Raw genomic sequence first — 12,000 nt, 5'->3', positions numbered from 1 at the left:
GCCAGAACCCTCGATCCGTTGCGTACCGATCTGCAACCAACACCGTCGCGACACCAAACAGGAGCATCGTCGAACTTCGGGGCCGCTGCCTCGGCATCCGGTCGCCGTGAACACCGGCTGCCTCAACTAGCCGCAGCAGCCAGCCTCCCGTGGCGTTGAAGCCAACCCCGGCACGCGTGGCAAAAGCACAAGGCGAACGCCCAGCTCCAAGCCACGCACCACCGGTGTGCACGCATCTGCGGCCGCCGCTCGAGATCTGACGAGACGCGTGCGAGAGAAGACAGCCCCACCGCCGCGCGGGCTTTGCCCGGCCGCGGCCTGCGGCGGCGGCAAGGGAAGGGCGGAGGCAGGAGAGAACCGGACGCGGCGGCGCGCAGAGTCCACCCGAGCCGCTCCTGGGAGAGCGACGCGGGGCGACTTCTTCTTTCTTTGTGAGGTTGGTGTTGTTGAGGTTCTTTTTCTTCCACGTAAGTTAATGACAATTAATATGAATAGGAGGTAGTACTTAATTTGGTCAATCAGCCGGTCTCTATGATGATGATCAAGTATAATGAATAATCAAACTATCAAACAAAGACATTTCGAAGGTCTCGGTGAAGGTGGTGTTTCTTTCCAAGGGAGACTTTTTTTAGAAAAAAATCCCTCTAGTCGAGTCTTTTTCTAGTTTCTTAAAGAAAAGTCTCTTCTATTTCTTTATCTATGGATTAAAAAAACTTGTTTTAATCTAGTCCCTTTAAAGAAACACCACCGAAGTCAATTTGCTCGTACTAGCTGGAGTACTTGTAGCTTCCATCAAGACTGAATGATAGAGCTGTGACGAGTTTTGGGAGCCAGATAAAACAAACATGATGTGATGAAGACAGTAAACTAAACTATCATACCGTTCCAGGTGATCAGATCAGCATGCACGCATCAACTATTCAACTGCCATTCTTTCATTCAGTTTTGTTAGCTTCAATCTCCCAATGTAATTAAAGAACGTGAGTGAAGCTTCTTAGAGCATCTCCAACAGCAGTATAAAAAAACGCACGCAGTAAACAGAGCTTTTAACGCGCATGGGACGGAAACGCGCGCTTCAGTGGACGGGTGAAATTAGCGCGCATGGCTAACGACTGCGCGGGGGAGAAAACTAGCGGCCGCGCACTAGATTTGGCGCACCGCTTCGGGCGCGTCTATAAATTGCGGCGCTCGCCGCGCGGCTGCCCATCGCTGTCCTCGCCGCTCCCTCTGCCACGCGCGCTCTACTCTGCCGCTTCCTCGCCGCTCCGTCTGCCGCGCCTCCACCGAAACGCCGCCATCGAGCCACCATGTCGCCGCGCCGCCGTGGATCTTCGGGTTCCACAGGTGTCCGCACGCGCCTCTCCGGTGTCTACTACGCCGAGATTCGGTCCGGCGACGTCCGCCTCGGCCTCGGCACGTTTGAGACCGAGCACGAGGCCGCCCGCGCGTACGACGCGATTGCGTGGCGCCTAGGGAGACCTCGTGCGCAGATGAACTTCCACGACGTCTACACGCGTGAGCAGGCGTAGGCTGTCGCCCCTCCACCTCATCTGATAACAGAGCAGGACCGTGAGGAGCAACGTCGGCGGCAGCGCCGCCTCCTCATCGCCGAGGAGGACGAGCGATCCATGGCGGAGTGGCGCCGGCGCCACCCGGAGAACCTCGCCGCCGACAACGCCTTCTGGGCAGAGATGACGGAAGGAACCGCGAGGAGCGGGATGACAGGCGTCGACGCAAGGCATTGGTCATATCGCAGTGCGAGGTCATCAACAACGATGGCAAGTCGTTATTCGGGAGTGACAACGAACGTTGGGATGATATTTGGCTCGATACCTCGGATACCGACGATGATAATGAGGAGAAGGACGACTGCAAGTAGGTTCTAGTAATTTTTATCTATATATCGTATGTATTATGACAAATATTTATGTATCGTTTTATCTATGTATGTATGAAATATCTATGTATCTTTTTTATCTTTGTACCGTTTTATCTATAATTGTAGGTTCTAGTAGTTTTTATATCTATGCATTTTTAACGCGCATGCTGGAGCTAGGCGCGCGCTGCATTTTAAGGCGGTCGCTGGAGTCCGCGCTGGCCGCCGCATTAAAATAGACAAACGGCGCGCTGTAAATTTATTTTTTACGCGCCACGCGTTGGACACCTGTTGGAGATGCTCTAACCAGAGAGCTCCAGATGAGATCATCTAGTTTGGTGTTTTTTACGAGCAATCTAGCTTGGTGTAGTTAGTCATCTTGCACGCATCAGTTGTTTAGGAGATGAGCTCATGTCATTGTTTCGTATATAACTACTCTTTTCATATCTAAATAATTGTAGTTGGGGAGAATTAGACTACTTCTCATCAACTACAATTATTTAGGTACGAAGGAAGTAGTTTGATCTTATAACCACTTGGGATTTTAATTTTTTGGTGTAGGTGTATAACCACTTGGGAATATGATTATAAAAGTGTGAGTAAAAGCAAAACAAAATCGTGGAAGTTAGAATTATTCTACATAATACGGTAGTATCTGGCAAAGACTAGAAATTACGAAATGTACAACATCCTTTCAACTATAGGTTTCTAGAATTCTTGGGGAAAGCACCGGACTGTAGTCACGCCGAGACGCTCCCTATAATCCTTATTGTCGTTCTCCTGGACAGGATCTCGAACGATAGGGTTTCGGATGCACCTGCTCTCCCAACCACCCGTGAACGCGGTCGTCAAGATGAGATCGTCGGAAGCGGCACAAAGAGAGGACCAATAGATGACGGCTAGGGTTAGGGTTCACTCCACCGGCTAGCGCCTTCTTATATAGGTCGTCGAGTAGGTGGACCTGGGCTTAGGCCCATGACTGAGTCCCTAAACAACCCATGGTCCAATGTCTCGGACGTGGAACTTCCGTTAGAGACTCGTTAATTAATACATTATTAACTAACCATTTTGACCTTAAAATGACGAACAACCCATTCTCTCAACCCGCGATGCACCCACGTCGTGATGAGGCGAAGCATGGGCAGGCGAGGCGGGTGGTGGATGTGGGGAAGCATACGTGTAGAACTCATCTTCCCTAGCTCCCAGTGGCATATGGTTAGAGAAACCCTTATAAAGGGGTCGCACTCTCACTATTGAAGCACTATGCTACTAAACTTTCCATCACTTGACGTACACTCACATGGGCCATAGTGATTAATCAGGGATTATATGAACCAAAGCCCATCTATAATCCAACAACCCCCATCATATCTCGAGGCACATAAGTTTGTCATCTATTTCAAACAATGTATTGATATGCGAGATTTTTCAGTGGAGACTGTTAAGTTGAACTTCCATCTAGAGAAACCGGATTAGACTTCTTCACAACCATACAATGGACTATGCTTTCAATTGTGAGTTTAACGTCCAGAAGTTTCGCCAATTGTCAGCTCGTATGTGGATGCCGAAGGCTAAACCCCACGGGTGGAGCTTATTAGTCATACTCCTGACTTGTTCATGAGATTCCTAGAGATTATCCAATGTCCTAGACTGTGACCACCAGTCGGGATACATAGGTGTGTTCCTCCAAATAATTCTATGTAGGATAGCATATTGCTTACACAAGATTTGGACACATTAAGAAAAAAATCGGTCTGCCTTACAGATTATGAGAGTATTGCATATTTAACAAACTTGGTTAGTGAGGATACTCTCCTCGGTTGCAAGACTTTCAGGAAACAAAACCACCACCAAGTTTGAACCCATATCGACTTGTGGCTTTCCTCTCATCATCATCGTCATATATCCAATTTGAATCACTATACCGATCTACAGTCGTGCCTTCAAACTTTCGGACCTGCATGCTAGGATCATATGGTGTTGTAGAATGATTGCAGTTGGAATATCCAAATAACTCAAATTCTTCTCAACAAGTGGGGTTGCAGAAGTGTAATTCCACCCTTATTATCTCTCAGTAGCTTAATATTGAAAATAACACCAGCCACACTAAGATCTTTTGTCTCAAAGCTGTGAGATAGAAAAGCGTTCATCTCCTCAATTACTTTTAGTCGGTCCCAAATATCAATATATCATGAACATGCAGACAAAGTATAACTCTTTTGCTCCAACCATGGTGATAGTATACACATTTGTCAGCTTCATTAACAACAAAGCCATCAGATGACAAATTTGAATTAAATTTCACATGCCACTGCTTAGGTACTTGTTTCAGGACATATAAAGATTCCAATAGTTTGCACACCTTTCTTTCCTGGCCATTTACTATAAAGCCATCTCTATGTTGCATGAAATTTGCTCATCTAGCTCTCCAATAAGAAAATTTGTCTTAAGTCCATCTGAAGAACGAGAAGACTAGGTTAGGCAGCCAAGAAGAGTAACACTCGAATGCTTGTCAGTCTAACTACAAGGCAGTAAGTATTGAGGAAATCTTCTTCTTCTTTCTGGGTATAACCCTCGGCTACAAGCCTAGCATTTTACTTCCCAGCAGTACTATCAGGCCTCAGCTTCTTCTTGAACACCCACTTACATACCAATGGTTGGCAACCATAAGGACAACCAGTGATTGATATCTACTATGCAACTTTATTCTTGTAGATGTTGTTGGGCCTCCAAGTGAAGTGTATTGTAGGACAACAACAGATTACCCTCAAGTGGGTGATCTAAGGTTTATTAATGCATGGGAGGTGTTGGATGAAGATGGTCACTCTTAAACAAACTTGCAATCAAATACAAAAAATCTCTTATGTCCCCAACATACCAAATACAATGGAAAATTGTATAGGTGCACCTATTCGGCGAAGAGATGGTGATACAAGTGTAGTATGGATACTAGATATAGATTTTTGTAATCTGCAAATATGAAAACATCAAGCTAGGAAGTGGAAAAAACGAGCAAAATGTTGTATAAATGCTTGGAAATAAGGCCTAGGGTTCATACTTTCGCTAGTCCAATCTCTCAACAATGCTAACATAGTAGAATCATATGATTATCCCTCAATGTGCAACAAAGAATCACTCCAAATTTTATAAGTAGCAGAGAATATAAAATGAAATTGTTGTAGGCAGTGAACCACCTCAAAGTTATTCTTTCTAATCAATCTTTTGAGCTATTCCTATAAGTGTCAAAAACAACCCTAGAGTTCGTACTAATATAACACCAATAATACATATCAATCAACCCTAATGTCAATCAACCCTAATGTCACATAGATACTCCAATGTCACCTCAATTATTCATGGGTAAATTATGCGGAATGCATCAAACAATTTAAGATCTATCACATTCAATCTAACACAATGAACTTCGAAGTGTACCCCAAGATTTCTATCGGAGAATGTAGTATGATACGTGCAATCAACCCCTATGCATAGATCCCCAAGGTCAACGTAATCCTCAAGTTGATGCCATAACATATATCAGGTGAATCAGCAGAATACCACAATGTCACTACGGGTATCCACATGCAAGACATACATCAAGTGTTCTCAAATCCAATATTCAATCAAACATAACGAGATCTCAAAGGGAAAGATTCAATTCATCACAATAAGGTAGCAAGGGAAGAACACCATATGATCCGACTATGTTAACAAAGCCCGCGATACATCAAGATCGTGCCATCTCAAGAACACGAGAGAGAGATCAAACACATAGCTACTGGTACATACCCTCAGCCCCGAGGGTGAACTACTCCCTCCTCGTCATGGCCTCCGCTGGGATGATGAAGATGGCCCCCGAAGATGGTTTCCCCCTCCGTGAGGGTACTAGAAAGGCTCCAGATGGGTTATTCATTGATATAGAGATTTGCGACGGCGGGAGTGGAAGTTCTCTGTTTATTTCCGAGGGTTTCTACATATATAGGAACTTTTGGTGTTGGAATCACGCTAAACGAAGCCACGTGGGCCCCACAAGGCATCAGTGCGTGACGATGGGGGTGGCCGTGCCCTGTTGCCTTGTGGCCCACAGGTGGCTCCCCTCTGGTGGTTCTTGGCTCCAATATTACTCATATGTTCCACAAAATCCTCAAAAAGTTTCGTGCGATTCTGAGAACTTTCATTTTCTCCACAAAAAACAACATCACGGTAATTCTACTGAAAACAACATTAGTTCGGGTTAGTTATAAATAAATCAAAAAAGTGCATCAAAGCCATATAAAAATATTGTTAACATATGTGAATATGGCATGAATACTTCATAAATTATCGATACGTTAGAGACGTAAGAGTAATCTTCCACGTCCCGTTAGCCAAGATGGAATCCATCTCGCTACGGACCGCATCCTTATAGTAATCAGCACGAGGTGATGCATATGCTTCTGAAATGGAACTCGGAGTGTCATCCACGAGGTACACGATGAAATTATCAGGAAAAGACTTTGTAGTCCTCTGTATCTTGCTCCTAACAGGAGCTTCCTCGTCATCCTCTATGGAACTCTTATCACTTTTGTGTTCATAATATTCTATCGGAATGGCTGCTTCAGGAGTCTCACAAGATTCCAGTCTATAAGTCATTTTCTCCTATTGTTCAGCTACCTGACTAGAACTTGCCTTTTGAAATTATGTGTGATGGTAGTTATTATGATGTTGGTGTTGTTCTAGGTCAACTCATACTTGTGATCTGCGTTGGGTTTTCTATGAAGTGGAATGGATTATCGTAGCTCAATATATGTAAGTATTTCCCTTAGTTATGAAACCAAGGTTTACCAAACCAATAGGAATATCAACCACAACCGTCTTCAGCGGCTGCACAGAAAAGAACAAACAACTTGCACCCAACACGGGCAAGAGGATAGTCAATGCTCTTGTCTTGTTATTTGCAAGCAAGTGAGGTGTGTAGATAACTGTAGATAGCAGATAAAATAAAAACAAGTAAATGGCAGCAAGGTAATCAAGGTTTTATCAATATGTTGTGAATAGACCCGGGGGCCATAACTTTCCCTAATGGTATATTTCATGAAAAATAGCATACAATAGGTAAACAAATTACTGTTGGACAATTGACAAAAAAATGGGTAGTTATGCGATATTCACGGCAATGATCATGGGTATATAGACATCACACCCATAAACAAATAGCCCGACTCCTGCATGCACCTATTACTATTACTCCACTCACCGACCGCTATCCAAGATGCATCTAGAGTATTAAGTAAAAGAGAGTAATACATGGAGAAAAATGACATGATGTAGCTGAAGTAAACTCAAGCAATATGAATAAACCCCATCGTTTTATCCTTGGTAGAAGCAACACAAAGAAACATCTTCTCCCCTCCCGTCACTTGGATATAGAGATTCCCGAGGTTGAACCTACTACAACGCACCTCTCTCACCGATGATATATGGATCTAGTTGGCAAAACTATTTCAATTGATCGGAGAGAATTACAAAGCTATCATAATCATGCACATAAGAATCATATAAGTATTCAGAGGATACTCAAACATTTATCATAAATAATCTGAACATAAACCCACAATTCATCGGATCCCAACAAATGCACCGCACAAAAGGAATTACATCATATGGATCAAAGTAAAGATGTGATGATCATTGTATTGAAGATCAAAGAGAGAGAGAGATATTGCCATCTAGGTACTGACTATGGACCCATAGGTCTGTGGTGAACTACTCACACATCATCATGAGGGCGGCAAGGTGGATGAAGAGGCCCTCTGTGATCGATCCCCCCTCCGACAGGGTGCCGGAACAGAGCTCCAAATGGCCTACCATCAGAAAAGAGACTTGCGGCAGCGTAAAAAGTGTTGCAGGACTCCCTCTGGTGTTTTTTTTACTGTAGATGAGAATTTATAAGCCAAAGAACGGAGTCGAGAGGGCCACGAGGGAGGCATAAGCCATCAGGGTGTGACCCCCTAGGTCATGCTGTGTTGGCTTGTGAGCCCCTCATGAGGCCTCCAGCCTTTTGCCCATGGTCGTTGGTCTTCTTTTGGTCCACAAAAAGTCACCAAAAACTTTCAGGGCAATTGGACTTCGTTTGGTATGGCAAACCTGAAAAGTGAAAAACATGTAGAAAACAACAACTGGCACTGGGCACTGGATATAGGTTAATGCTCAATAATAATAATAATTGGTAAATAAATACCCCAAAAGTATTCTAGGTTGATAATATATCTGCATGGAACAACAAAAAATTATAGATATGTTGGAGGCGTATCATCAACTAATTGATAAGAAATTAAATGTTATTCATTATGCTAGTAATACCTTGGATAGTGCTCAAAGAAACTATGTCCCCGTCGAGAAATAATTCCTAGCAGTTGTGTTTGCATGTGACAAAGTCATGCCATATATTGTTGATCCTAAAGTCACTATTCACATCGATCATGCTGCTATCAAATATCTTATGGAAAAGAAAGATGTTAAACCTAGACTGATTAGTTGGTTCTCTTACTACAAGAGTTTGATTTGCATACTTTTGATAGAAAGGGAGTTGAAAACCGTGTAGCAGATAATTTGTCTAGGATGGAAAATGTTCTGGATGACCCACTGCCTACTGATTATAGTTTTTCATAACCCACAAGTATAGGGGATCAAAATAGTCTTCACGGGTAGTATTACAACCTAATTTATTGATTTGACACAAAGGGATCCAAATAATATTTATTGGTCTTAGCAGTTGAGTTGTCAATTCAAAGACACATGGAATCTCTTTCTACAACAAAGTTTTAGTAGCACAACAAGAGTGTCAATTTGTAGTGATTGTAATAGCAGCAGCAGCAATAGTAACTTAGGAAAGATCAATATGTGAAAATCATATGCATTGGATCGGTGATGGATAAGTATATTGGATGACATTCATCATGTAACAATTACACGCTAGAGCGACAACGAACTAGCTCCAATTCATCAATGTAATGTAGGCATGCATTCCGTATATAGTGTTACATGGTTATACTAAGAACTTGCATGACATCTTTTGCCCTACCCTCCCATGGCACCAGGGTCCATAAGGAAATCTAAGGGATATTAAGGCATCCTTTTAATAAAGTACCAGAACAAAGAATTAACACATAATGAATACATAAACTCCTAAAACTACAGTAACCACTCGAAAGAATCCCAATTAATATCACACTGGGGTATGCGGATCATTACACGTCATAGGTGCATACAACATACAAGATAGGATCCAAAACACTCTCATATTTATGGAAACATAATAGGTTCAGATCTGAAATCATGGCACACGGGCCCTACCAACAAGCATTAAGCATAACAAGGTTATAGGAACATTAATCTCACAACATTGTGGATACTAGGAATCAAGCCTTATAAAAAAACTCGATTACATGATAAATATCATCCAATCCCATCATTGTCTAGAATGCCTACAAAGAAATTACTCACTCTCGATGGTGAGCATCATGGAATTATTGATGGATCAGGGTTGGTGATGACGAGGGTGACGAATCCCTCTCTCCAGAGCTACGAATAGGCTCCACATCAGCCCCCCCCCCCCCCGAGGAAGAATAGGAGGTGGCGGTGGCTCCATGTTCTAAAACGTGATGAAAAATTCTTTCTTATTTTTTCTCGGGGAATAGGAATTTATAGGATTGGAATTACGGTCAGCGGAGCCATGTGGGCCCCATAAGGCATCAGGTGTGCCTAGGGGGGTCGTGCCTTGTTGGCTTGTGGGAAACTAGTGGGCCTCCTCCGTTGGATCTTCGATCCAGTATTTTCAATATATTCCATAAAAAGTCTTGAGAAAGTTCAGTCCAATTTCGAGAACCTTTATTTCTGCACAAAGACAACACCATGGTAGTTTTACTGAAAACAACGTCAGTTCAGGTTAGTTTCATTCAAATAAAATAAATAAGAGACCAAAAAATGATCAAACATGTGTGAAAAAGTAGATATGTTTGGGACGTATCAACTCCCCCAAGCTTAACTCATTGCTTGTGCTCAAGCAATTCACTTGACAAACTGAAAGTGATAAAGAAAACTTTTACAAACTCTTTTGTTCTCGTTTTGTATATATCCTTAACTAGTGTTCACATTTTCAACAAAAATCATATATAAGCATATCAATGATAACATTTAAGCATTATATTCACTCATGAAAATAACATACCCCACTAGTGAGCAATAATAAAATATCTCATATGCTAACAATTTGTGAGAACAATCATGATATAATATGATGATAGGGTATCTCGCTATCCCTTTTCGAGACTGCAAAACATAAATGCACAACACCTCTAAGGTTCAAGCAGCGACTAAACATTGTGAGTACAAAAGATTCAGTCATGCTCACATCTAACATTAACTAGACTCAATGCATAAAAATGAGAGTAGTGCTCTCGGGTCTGGTGCTTTGATAAGAAGGTGAATACTCAACAGTAAAAGTAAAAATGAGAGGGAAGCATTGATTTGCAGAGGTGCGAGAACTTAAGGTTTGAACTGATATGAAATTGTAATTTTGGGTGGTGTGTTTTTCATGTCAATGTCACGACAAGATACTTACGTATCTTCCATGCTAAAAACATTATCCGTGGTTCCCAAGAGAAAATGTAAAGTCTATTCCCATCCACCATACATACACAAGTCATGGCTAACTGAATCCATGGGTGCCCTCAAACAATCAACTTTCCATGGGAGTTTGTTTAATTTATTTTTGATTATGCAGGACTGGAAATCCTTTTTTACAGCCTCTCTCGTGCAATGATAGGTGAATAAATGCCCATCTTAAGAAAAACCCGCTTAGCATGGAAGATATGGACCGCCATGTCGATCCATGACCGGTACAAGCACACAAACAAATGTTTATTTGCATGTTTAGAGGTGACACTTGCAAATTTACTGGGAACGGCAGGGTAATACCACATATAGGTATCTATGGTGGACTCATTTGGAATAACTTGAGTTTAAGGATTTGCACAAGGAGTATTCTCGCTTAGTATAAGTGAAGGCTAGCAAATAGACTGGGAAGAAACCAGCTAGAGAGCTAAAGTAGTCATAATCATGCATTGAGAATAATTAACATCGAACACTAGCATGAGTAGGATATGAACACTCTAGATATAAATACCATGATAGATGCATTGGTTTTGAGTCAACTACAAGTTTGCACATGTGCCAAGTCAAGCGACTCGAATTACTCACAAGAGGATACCATACTAGCATACTACATCACAACCATTTTAATGCATGTTGACCTATAATATAAATCATTATCCATTCCTAGCTATTTAAGCATGGCATGAGAAACTATAATCTCTAATTGTCATCACAAACATTTTTACTCATAATATGATGAATCAGGATTGAACGAGCTAAATATATTTACAAAAATGGAAAACAAAAAGAGTTCATATCAGCTTCCTTTACCATTGTCACTTCATCAAATTATCATCATTATTGCATTTCGCTTGCATGACCGAATGATATAATAATAATAATAGTGCAAGTGTGTCATGGACTACATTGGAATCCTTGAAACCGTTTATTCAAAGGAAAAGACAAGGTAATAATCCCTCTTTGTTAGATCAACAATACTGCATATGACAGCCACTCGGCATATTCATCCTGGTGTTCTCCTTTCAACTACTCAACAATGAGAAACAAAATTCAGCGAAACACATTGAAATACTTCTTGAGTTTTTAGTTTTTCTGAAGGAAGCGAAAGGAGCAAAAGAAAAACAAGAACAAAAAAATTATTTACGCGGAAAAGATCCCAACAAGCAAATAAGAAATGAGAAAACTTTTTGGGTCTTCTTTTTAATACCACAAAGGAGAAAAGAAACAAAGAACAAACAAAAAGAAGTGAGATTTTTTTGGGTTTTCTGAAAGTTTTTCAAACACACAAAAGAAAAGTGGAAATAAAACTAAACATGGATATACAATGAAAGAGGATGAACAATGATAGTTGGAATAGAATGTGTGAACATGAATGTAATGTCGGTGAGAAAACATAATCCCCCAAGCTTTGGCTTTTGGCATAGCTTGGTAATCCCCATCGTTGGTTTAGATGATAATTGAACTGATTG

At 41.7% G+C, this 12,000-nt stretch overlaps 1 pseudogene; it reads left to right on the top strand.

The window, feature by feature from the left end:
• The first annotated feature begins 1,307 nt into the window (after window positions 1-1,307).
• LOC123443795 lies at window positions 1,308-1,879 on the top strand (annotated as a pseudogene).
• Window positions 1,880-12,000: the final 10,121 nt, after the last annotated feature.

The sequence above is a fragment of the Hordeum vulgare genome, chromosome 3H (genome assembly GCF_904849725.1).
Source record: "Hordeum vulgare subsp. vulgare chromosome 3H, MorexV3_pseudomolecules_assembly, whole genome shotgun sequence".
Taxonomy (NCBI): Eukaryota; Viridiplantae; Streptophyta; class Magnoliopsida; order Poales; family Poaceae; genus Hordeum; species Hordeum vulgare.
This window is presented reverse-complemented; position numbering and strand designations above follow the sequence as displayed.